The sequence below is a fragment of the Pinus tabuliformis genome, chromosome 1_2, assembly GCF_031772625.1.
Source record: "Pinus tabuliformis cultivar Carrire ecotype Pingquan chromosome 1_2, CPIR1, whole genome shotgun sequence".
NCBI classification, from domain to species: Eukaryota; Viridiplantae; Streptophyta; class Pinopsida; order Pinales; family Pinaceae; genus Pinus; species Pinus tabuliformis.
The window spans coordinates 1,348,064,481-1,348,074,072 of NC_142298.1; positions in this window are offsets into that span (position 1 = coordinate 1,348,064,481).

Sequence of the window (9,592 nt, forward strand, 5' to 3'; positions counted from 1 at the left end):
TATCAAAATCTGGCTACATTCCAACAATCTGAATACACTGTGGGACATCTCAACCTGGACAGAAGATACTGGAAAACGTTGGGCTAGTTGGAATCTGGGAGAGGTTCCCCAACATCTGCAGGTTGAAGCTTCGCTTCTGTTAGATAAGCTTCAAGGAAAATCTCCAATCAAAGCAACAACCAAGGACAAAATAGGGTGGGGCTCCCTCTTTGGCAATTTCACAGTTTCTGAAGGTTACAAAAGCAGGATAGCGATTCCTAATGTTCCCCCTGATCCTACTCAATGGAGATTTATCTCGGCTCTTCCTTCGCTGCCCAAAATTGACTTCTTCTGCTGGACATTAGCTCATAATAGCATTCTCACCAGAGATAACCTGAGAAAACGTGGAATGGAAGGACCTTCCAGATGTCCTCTGTGTGTGTCAGAGGAAGAGTCCGCTAATCATCTGTTATTGATCTACCCTTTTGCCCGTGATGTCTGGAGGGGGGTCTTGAGATCAGGGGCTGACAAAGTCGAGATCCCTGGTAATATTCCTACCCTGCTTCACAACTGGGCCTCACTATCTCCATTCGATCTCTCTAAAAAATGCCTCCTCAAGACAGCCTGGATGTGGATCCCTAAATTCACCTGCTGGAACAATAGAATTTTCAGGGATGAAAAATGTACTCCTGGCAAAATTATAACTAAAATCCAAGATTTATTGGGAGAAACTCTGGATACCAAACATGCAATAAAAAATGAAGCAGCTTTGGACAGCGAGGAGGAGCTATGGCTCAAAGAACTGGTTCCAAATTACGATTCCAAGCCCTTGTCCCTTGCAGTCCCCCATGCGAATTGGGAAATCCGCCTGGAAGAACAGATGTTTATCAAATGGCATTCTGCCTTGGAAGAACACTGCCTCTTCTTCGACGGGGCCTCTAAGGGTAACCCCGGAGCTGCGGGTGGAGGTGGATTTCTACTGAATCTGGATGGATCTACTGAGTTTCGATATCAATGGGGGCTGGGCATCGAATCTAATAACAGAGCTTAGGCTTTGGCTCTGTGGCAAGGGCTTAATCTGGCCATCAAAAGGAACATACTGACACTGTCAGTCTTTGGAGACTCCAAGCTGATCATCCAGGCACTGAATCTCAACACAAACCCCTCTCAGATCCACTTAGCTTCCATTTTCAAGAAAATCAGGCTTACTCTAGTCCTGTTTTGGAAAATATCATTTTTCCATATTCTGAGGCATCTGAACGATCAAGCTGACCTTGAAGCCAATCTGGGCTCTACCCACAGTAGAAGAACCCTATTAGTCAACTCTGTTGAGGATTGTTGCACCATTCCTTAATCCCCTGTTGGTCGACATGCTCTCATTTTGACTTCAAATCCTATCCTGTTCCCCCTCTTGCAGTCAATGTTCCCGGTCTCTATATGGTCAATAAGCCATCATCTATCTAGAAAAAGGAAGTTCGATTCACAGAGAATTAAAATGGTTGAAGCAGATCAATCAGATTCCCAAAGCCTGCTTCTCTGCAAAGAACAAGAGGATGAAGGCACTGTTTTTCAGAACAGCCTGCTGGATCCATGCTCCTGAATGCGCTCTATCCGCCGATACTCTGCCCTCTGCTTGGATGTTAAAGTGCCGACCATAGATTTTAAAAGCAATGGTTCCTTACTCTGAGGATTCCTTGTTAGCGCTTCCATCTCATGAAATTCTGTATGAACCTATCTCGTTCCATTCCTCTCAATTCGTTGTGTTGAAGATTGGACGGGGAAGCTGAAGGACCTGTACAGCCTCTCTTTTGATGGAAGGGGGTTCTGTGAAAGTTAAGGCGGACTTTGGTTTAAAGGAGGTTTGCCACCAATCCATGCCAAAGCAAGGAACGAAAAGGTTAAGCTAGGTGTTTTGCAACTCTATCATCAGACAATCTGGGGCTTGATCTCTGCTGGAAATGTTTCAAAAGCGGGATCCGCTTCTATGTAATAGGAATTTCAATCTCAGAGCTTGTTGTAATGCTCAAGCACGTGGCAGCTGGTTTGCCGCCTTTAATTCCAATAACCGTTATAGTCTAAAAAAAAAATACAAAATACAAAATTTCAAAAAAAATTAAAAATTAAAAATTAAAATAAATAAATTAAAATTAAAAAATATTAAAACTTAATAATTAAAAAGATAAAATAAAATAAAAAAAACAATTAATTTTTTTATTTATTTAATAAAGCGCCCGCTATTTCACTCAGCGCCATTTCCTACCTCCTTCTCGCTCCTTGCCCCTTCGCTCCCCCACCTGACCCCCTTCTCCTCCCCTCTCCCTTCCCCCTCCACCTTCCCAACTCCCCATCGCACACCCTCCCTGTCCCCGTCCTTCTCCACTCCCCTCCACCACCTGCCTTCCCCCACCTTCCCTCACCCCCCGTCCCCTCTCCAATCGACCCTTCCTGCCCACTCCGATGCCCAGGCAGGTGGGGAAGGCTTAATGCACCCCCTCACCCGCTTGGCCCCAAGCCAGCAGCCAAGAGGCCGCAAGTTGGTGGCGGGGACGGGTGGGTGTGAGTTTTGACCCCATACAAAAATTACCTTCATACGAATTCTAAAACACAGAAAATAAACAATGCAAGAGAATAACACATAAAACACATATACACAGAGATTTTCCTCTGGATACCAAAACCGGGACTACCAGCTTGACTTTTCATTATGTTCCTTTCAATGTTACAATACATATTTATACATGTCGAACCATCCAATACCATGGAATGAAAACCATCGCATCCAAAACCATGGGAAAAAATCATGCACAAAACCATAGGTGGGTCCGCCCAACCTAACATAGGGTCCAAAACCAAAATTTTCCAGGGCGTTGTCCCGGAGCCCATAAAGTGGGGTTACAGGTACACCTTAAACCCCTGTGACCTTTCCCCCTCTAACCCCCGGTTGACTATGTGGGCTAGTCGTGGAAATAATATAACACAACCCAACATTCTCCCACTGGTTGTTTTCTTTCCACAGGGGGCCACAAGAAAGCTTAGTCATTTTTCCAGCCCTGAAACACCCATTGTATCTCTACACCAAGAGAACTTCTTAAAGCTTGTCAATGCATTTGCAGTATTCTTCAAAGTTTCCACCTTTACCAGCAACACCTTCTTGTCTTCTATCATATTCCTCACAAAGTGATACTGAACATCAATGTGCTTTGTCTTTGAATGATATGTGGGGTTCTTTGCCAAGAAAATTGCACTTCGGATGTCACAGTCTATCCTTATAGCTCCCTGTACTAAACCCATACTTGAACACAATCTCTGCAACAAAATTGCTTCCTTGCTTGCATGAGTGGCTGCCATGTATTCTGCCTCTGTAATTGATAGTGCCACTATAGATTTTTTCTTACTCATCCAATTGACTGCACCACCAAATAGGTTAAACACATACCCACTTGTAGATCTTCTCTAATCCAGATCTCTAGCCCAGTTTTCATCAACAAAGCCATGAATATCTAACATTCTATCCAATCATGGTTTTCCTTTGTAGCACAAACCATAATCACGAGTTCCATGCAAATACCTGAAAACCCGCTTCACTGTTGTCCAGTGCTCCTTCCCTAGTTTTGACATAAACCTGCTCAATACTCCCACTGCGTGTGCAATGTCTGGTCTAGTACAGACCATTGCATACATCATGCTACTGACTTCACTTGCATATGGAAAACGGGACATGTCCTCTTCCTCTTCTTGTGTCTTGGGACACTGTTTAGCAGATAACATCACACCTACAGGAATAGGAACCTTCACTGGTTTATTATCCTACATATTAAACCTCTGCAGTATTGTCTCGACATACTTCCTCTAGTTTAACCAGAGCTTCCTCTTTTCCCGATCTCGTTTAATTTCCATGCCCAAAATATAGTTTGCAGCACCAAGATCTTTCATGTCGAATTTGGAGGAAAATTGGGTCTTCAAATCCTGGATAATTTCTTTGACATTTCCAACCAGCAACATATCATCCACATACAAAACCAGATAAATAACACGGTCATGAATTAATTTAAAATAAACACAGTCATCTTCTTTGCTTCTGGTGAAGCCAAGTCCCCGTATAAATGTATCAAATTTCTGATACCACATCCTTGGTGACTGTTTTAACCCATACAGAGACTTCTTTAACTTGCATACTAGTTCTTTCTTACCCTTCACCGCAAAGCCTTCAGGTTGCTTCATGTAGATTTCCTCTTCCAGATCCCCGTGAAGAAATGTTGTCTTCACATCCATCTGTTCTACCTCAAAATCAAAAGCAGCAGCAACAGATAAAAGTAATATAATAGAAGTTACCTTGGCAACAGGAGAAAAAATATCACCAAAATCAATTCCCGGCACCTAGGAATAAACTTTTGCTACCAACTGAACTTTGTATTTCTCCACTTTTCCTTCTGCATTTGTCTTATTTTTGAACACCCATTTGCTGCCAATGGGTTTCCTTCCAGTCGGCAACTCCACCAGATCCCAAGCCTCATTTTTGTGCAAAGATGCCATTTCATCAACCATGGCCTCTTTCTAGAGCTTTCCATCCTCTGAATTCACTGACAAAGCAAAATTTGAACAGAAAGGAGATGGACTATACCTTTCTGGCTGTCTTATTTCTCGAACTGATCTTCTCACAACCAGAGTTTGTGGCTCTTCATCTTTTGATTCCTCCTCTAATGTAGAGTCTGATTCATTCTCCTTTAGCTCAAACTCTATCTTCTCAGGTTCCTTTGGTTGGACTTCATGTTTAATAACATCTTTCACCTCTCTGAACACCGCATCTTGGTTGTACACAACCTTCCTTGTTACTAGGGTCCAAATCTTATAACCCTTTAAACCATCCTTATACACAATAAAGATGCACTTTTCAGATATACTATCCAACTTAGTTCATTTCTCCTTTGGAACATGTACATATGCATCACATCCAAATACCCTCAGATGTGAAAGAGAGAGTTTCTTACTAATCCATACCTCTTATGGAGTCCTATCCTCCAATGCTAATGAAGGTGACCTATTGACCAGGTAACATGCAGTATCCACCACCTCTACCCATAATTCCTCTCCTAACCCAACACCACTGAGCATGCTTCTTGCCCTTTCCATCAATGTTTTGTTCATTCTTTCTGCAACTCCATTTTGCTGAGGTGTATATGGAGTAGTCTTCTGTCGTGCTATACCACACTTCTTATAGAATTCTTCAAATTCCTTGCTACAAAACTCTCCACCATTATCTGTCCTCAGCACCTTTATCTTCTTCTCTATCTGATTTTGCACGAGATCCTTAAATTATTTAAACCTGTCAAAGACTTCAAATTTCTTCTTAAGGAAATATATCCATGTATTCCTTGAGAAGTCATCTATAAATGATACATAGCACACAGACTTACCCAGTGATGGAACCTTCACAGGTCCAAACACATCACAGTGCACAAGCTCTAATATATGTGTCGCCCTCTTACTACCAGAGGGGAAACTCACCCAATTCTGCTTCCCATATACACAATTTTCACAGAAATCAAAATCCAAAGATCTATTACTCATACCTTCTACCATACCTTTACCATGAAGTATTCGAAGGCCCTTCTCTCCAATATGTCCAAGCCTTTGATGCCACAGCATGGTCTTCTCTCCAGAGACCACTAGATTTTCAGCTCCACTTTCAGGAACCACAAAACTATTGCACTCATCAATAACAGTGCTACCTTGTATCTTGTACAGAGTTCTAATCTGATCTCCCCACATCAATACCAGTGCTCCCGAACCATCTTGCAGGTATCCTTCTCGAACACTGTTTTTACACCTGCATCACTGAGCTTGCTTACAGAAATCAGATTTCTGGCCAATGCAGGAATATGAAAAACACCTGGAAGTGTTCTAAGCCTTCCACCTTGCAACGTCAACTTTACTTTTCCGCGACCAATGATTCTAGCCTTCCTATCATCCCGCAAGAAAAAATCACCACCATCATATTTCTCATACTCGAAAAACCACTCTCTATGGGGAGTGAAGTGAAAGGATGCACCTGAGTCAATTAACCATGCGTCGTGATCTACATGTGTACTTGAAGAAGCCAAGTACACATCCCCACCTTCATATGAGGTGGTTTTCACCTCTGCAAAAGGAGCATCATCAAATCCCTTTCCTTTATCAGGAACTTTATATTTACAGTCCCTTTTGTAGTGCCCTTCCTTTCCGCATTTCCAGCACACAACCTTTACAGGTTTTCCTGGAGAATTAGATCTCCCTCTAGATTTAGATCTACCACTCGATGACTTATTTTTGTTTCTATTTTGGGACCGTCCTCGTACAGAAAAGGCATCACCATTCTGGCTCTCTATATTTTTCTGTCTCATCTCCTTCATCAACAAGGATGAGACTATTTCATCAAACTTCAAGGTGGTTGCATTACTACCTATTGCAATAACCAGACTATCCCACGAATCTGGTAGAGAACACAACAAATTGATGCACTTATCTTCATCTGAAATTTTAATATCAACAGATAATAGCTGACTTACCACAGTATTAAATGCATTCAGATGCTCTATCACTGAGTCTCCATCTTTCATCCTCAGGTTATACAACTTTTTTCGCAGGAATAGTTTATTCACCAGAGACTTAGATTGGTACAACGTCCCTAACTTGTCCCACAAAGCCTTCACCGTAGCTTCCCCTGATACATTCAACAATACTAAATCTGAGACACACAATCGTATTGTGCTCTTTGCCTTCTGATTCAACTTCTTTCATTCTTCATCGAACACTCCCGTTGGTTTAACACCCGGATCTACCGCGATCCACTGATCTTTATCCACCAACAGATCCTCCATCTTGAGTTTCCACAACTCAAAACTTTGACCATTAAATTTCTCGATCTCTATATTTCCACTGCTCGCCATCTTCTTTCACCACCAAAATCGATCTCGCAGATCTTCCACTGAACAGGGTCTACCACAAGCCCGAGCGAAACCCCTCAGCAACAAAGGCGTCCCCTTGAAGCCAAACGCACTTTGATACCAAATGTAGGTTTTAACCCCGTATAGAAATTACCTGCATATGAATTCTAAAACATAGAAAATAAACAATGTGAGAGCATAACACACAAAACACATATACACAGAGATTTTCCCGTGGATCCTAAAACCGGGACTACCAGTTTGATTTTTTCATTATGTTTTTTCAATGCTACAATACATATTTATACATGTTGAAGCATCCAATACCATGGACCAAAAACAATCGCATCCAAAACCATGTGCGAAAATCATGCACAAAACCATAGGTGGGTCCACCCAACCTAACATAGGGTCCAAAACCAAAATTTTCTAGGGCGCTGCCCTGGACCCCATAAAGTGGGGTTACGGGTACATCTCAAACCCCCTGTGACCTCCCCCTCTCTAACCCCCGGTTGACTACGTGGGCTAGTCGTGGAAAGAATATAACACAACCCAACAGCAGGGAGGGCCAGCAAACAGGGGACAGGGTGTAAGGGAGCGCAGGGGATGGGGAGACAGGAGGGCCTGGGGGACAGGGAGGGCCCGGGGGTTAAGGATTGGGGGAGGCGAGACGGGAGGCCCGAGGGGAGGGAGCGTGTATGGTGGGGAGTGGAGGAGGGGGAGGTGAGAGGGGAGGACGAGGGCTCGAGTGGGGAAGCGACGGGGTAGGGAGGGAGAGGGAGAGAGGCAGTGGGGCTAAGCGAGAGGGGGGGTGGGGTATTAAATAAATAAAAAATTTAATTGTTTCTTTTTATATTTTTTTTCTTTTTTTGTAATTTAATTTTTTTAATTTTTTTTATTTAATTTTAATTTTTTTTTTTTAAATTTAAATTTAAGTTTTTTGTTTATATATATATATATATATATATATATATATTAATTTAAATTTTATGATATACTTTTTTAAATTTTCTAAAATTAAATATTTTTGTTTTTTAGGTTTAATTTTAATTTTTTTTAGTTTTAATTAAAAAAAAATATTTCTATTTGTTTTGATTTTTTTTTCTTATTATTTACCTTTTTCTTAAATGATGTTTTTATTTTTTATTTTTATTTTTAACTTAAAAAAATGGTTTTATTTTTATTTTTATTTATTTCTTCCTAAATTATATATAGGTGTAGTCTATAACGCGACTTTTTGAAAGCTTTTTCGACGGTTTTTTCCGGTCGAAATCCAGCAGGAATTTATTGGATCGCAAGTTTGATAGCTAGTTTCTGCACAATGAAAGCGCCCCAGGGGTTTTAGAGGGTGCTGAATCCAAATATGCAGTTAAAAAACCATTTTAACTGCAAGAAATCAGGATTTAACCTCAATTTCTTCCGCCGGATTCCGTCACCGGAATCTCCAAAAAGTCGCATTATAGACAACTCCTTATATATATATATATATATATATATATATATATATATATATATATATATATATATATATATATATATATATAGTTTTATTTATCTATTTATTTATTTAAATTTTTCATTTTTACAAGTTAATTTTGATTTATCTTTTTACTTTTTTTATGGTTTTTTTTGTTTTGTTTTTTGTTTTCTTTGTTTTTTTTATTTATTTATTTTATGGTATTTAATTTATTTTTTGTCATGAGCTGTCCATTGCCACCACTGGCCGGTTGTGCCTAGGGGTGGCTGAGGAATTATTTTCTTTTTTAGGTTTTTTTTTTAATGTTATATTTTTTTTTTATACATTTTTTTTCTTATCTTTTAATTTTTATTCCCCCCACTTCCCCCCCCCCCCCCCCCCCCCCCCCCCCCCCCCCCCCCCCCCCCCCCCCCTTTATTTGGTTTTTATTTTATTCTCCCTTTTTTTTGCGTGTTATTAATTTTTTTTATGTTTTATAGGTTTTTTTATGTCATTAGTATATACTTTTTATATTTCAATTTTTTTGTCATGTTTTTTTATGTTCTATTGCTTGTTATTATTTTCTATTTTTTTATCTTTTTTCAATATTCGAACTTTTGTTTTCTTTTGTATTTTTGTGTTTTTTTTATTGTTTTTTTTCAATATTTGAATTTTTGCATTTCTACATATTTTTGTTTTTGTTTTCTTTTGTCATGCTTTTTATGTTTTATTTCTGGCTATTATTTTTTTATTTTTTTTCAATATTTGAATTTTTGCATTTTTATATATATTTTTATATTTGATTTTTTTGTCATGTTTTTTTTTTATGTTTTAATACTTTTTATCATTTTTTAATTTTTTTTTCAATATTTGATTTTTTTTTTTTTGTATTTCTGTGTTTTTTTTAATTTTCTTTTTTCTTTTTTCAATATTTGAATTTTTTTTCTTATGCATCTTATATATATATATATATATATATATATATATATATATATATATAGGGTTCGTGTCGATGTTTGTTTAGCAACCTGATCCCCATTATGTGCAATTTGATAGTTGATTTTTATTTTTTTCGCAATGTATCAAGTTGTGTTAGGTTAAGATTTCAAAATCGCTATACATTTAGCATTTAAAAAAAATTACTCTTGGTATAATAACTCTTTCATTCAGGTGTTCATATTTTAAGTTTTTTAAGTCATAAATTTTTTTCATAATGTCATGTTTAAAATATTTT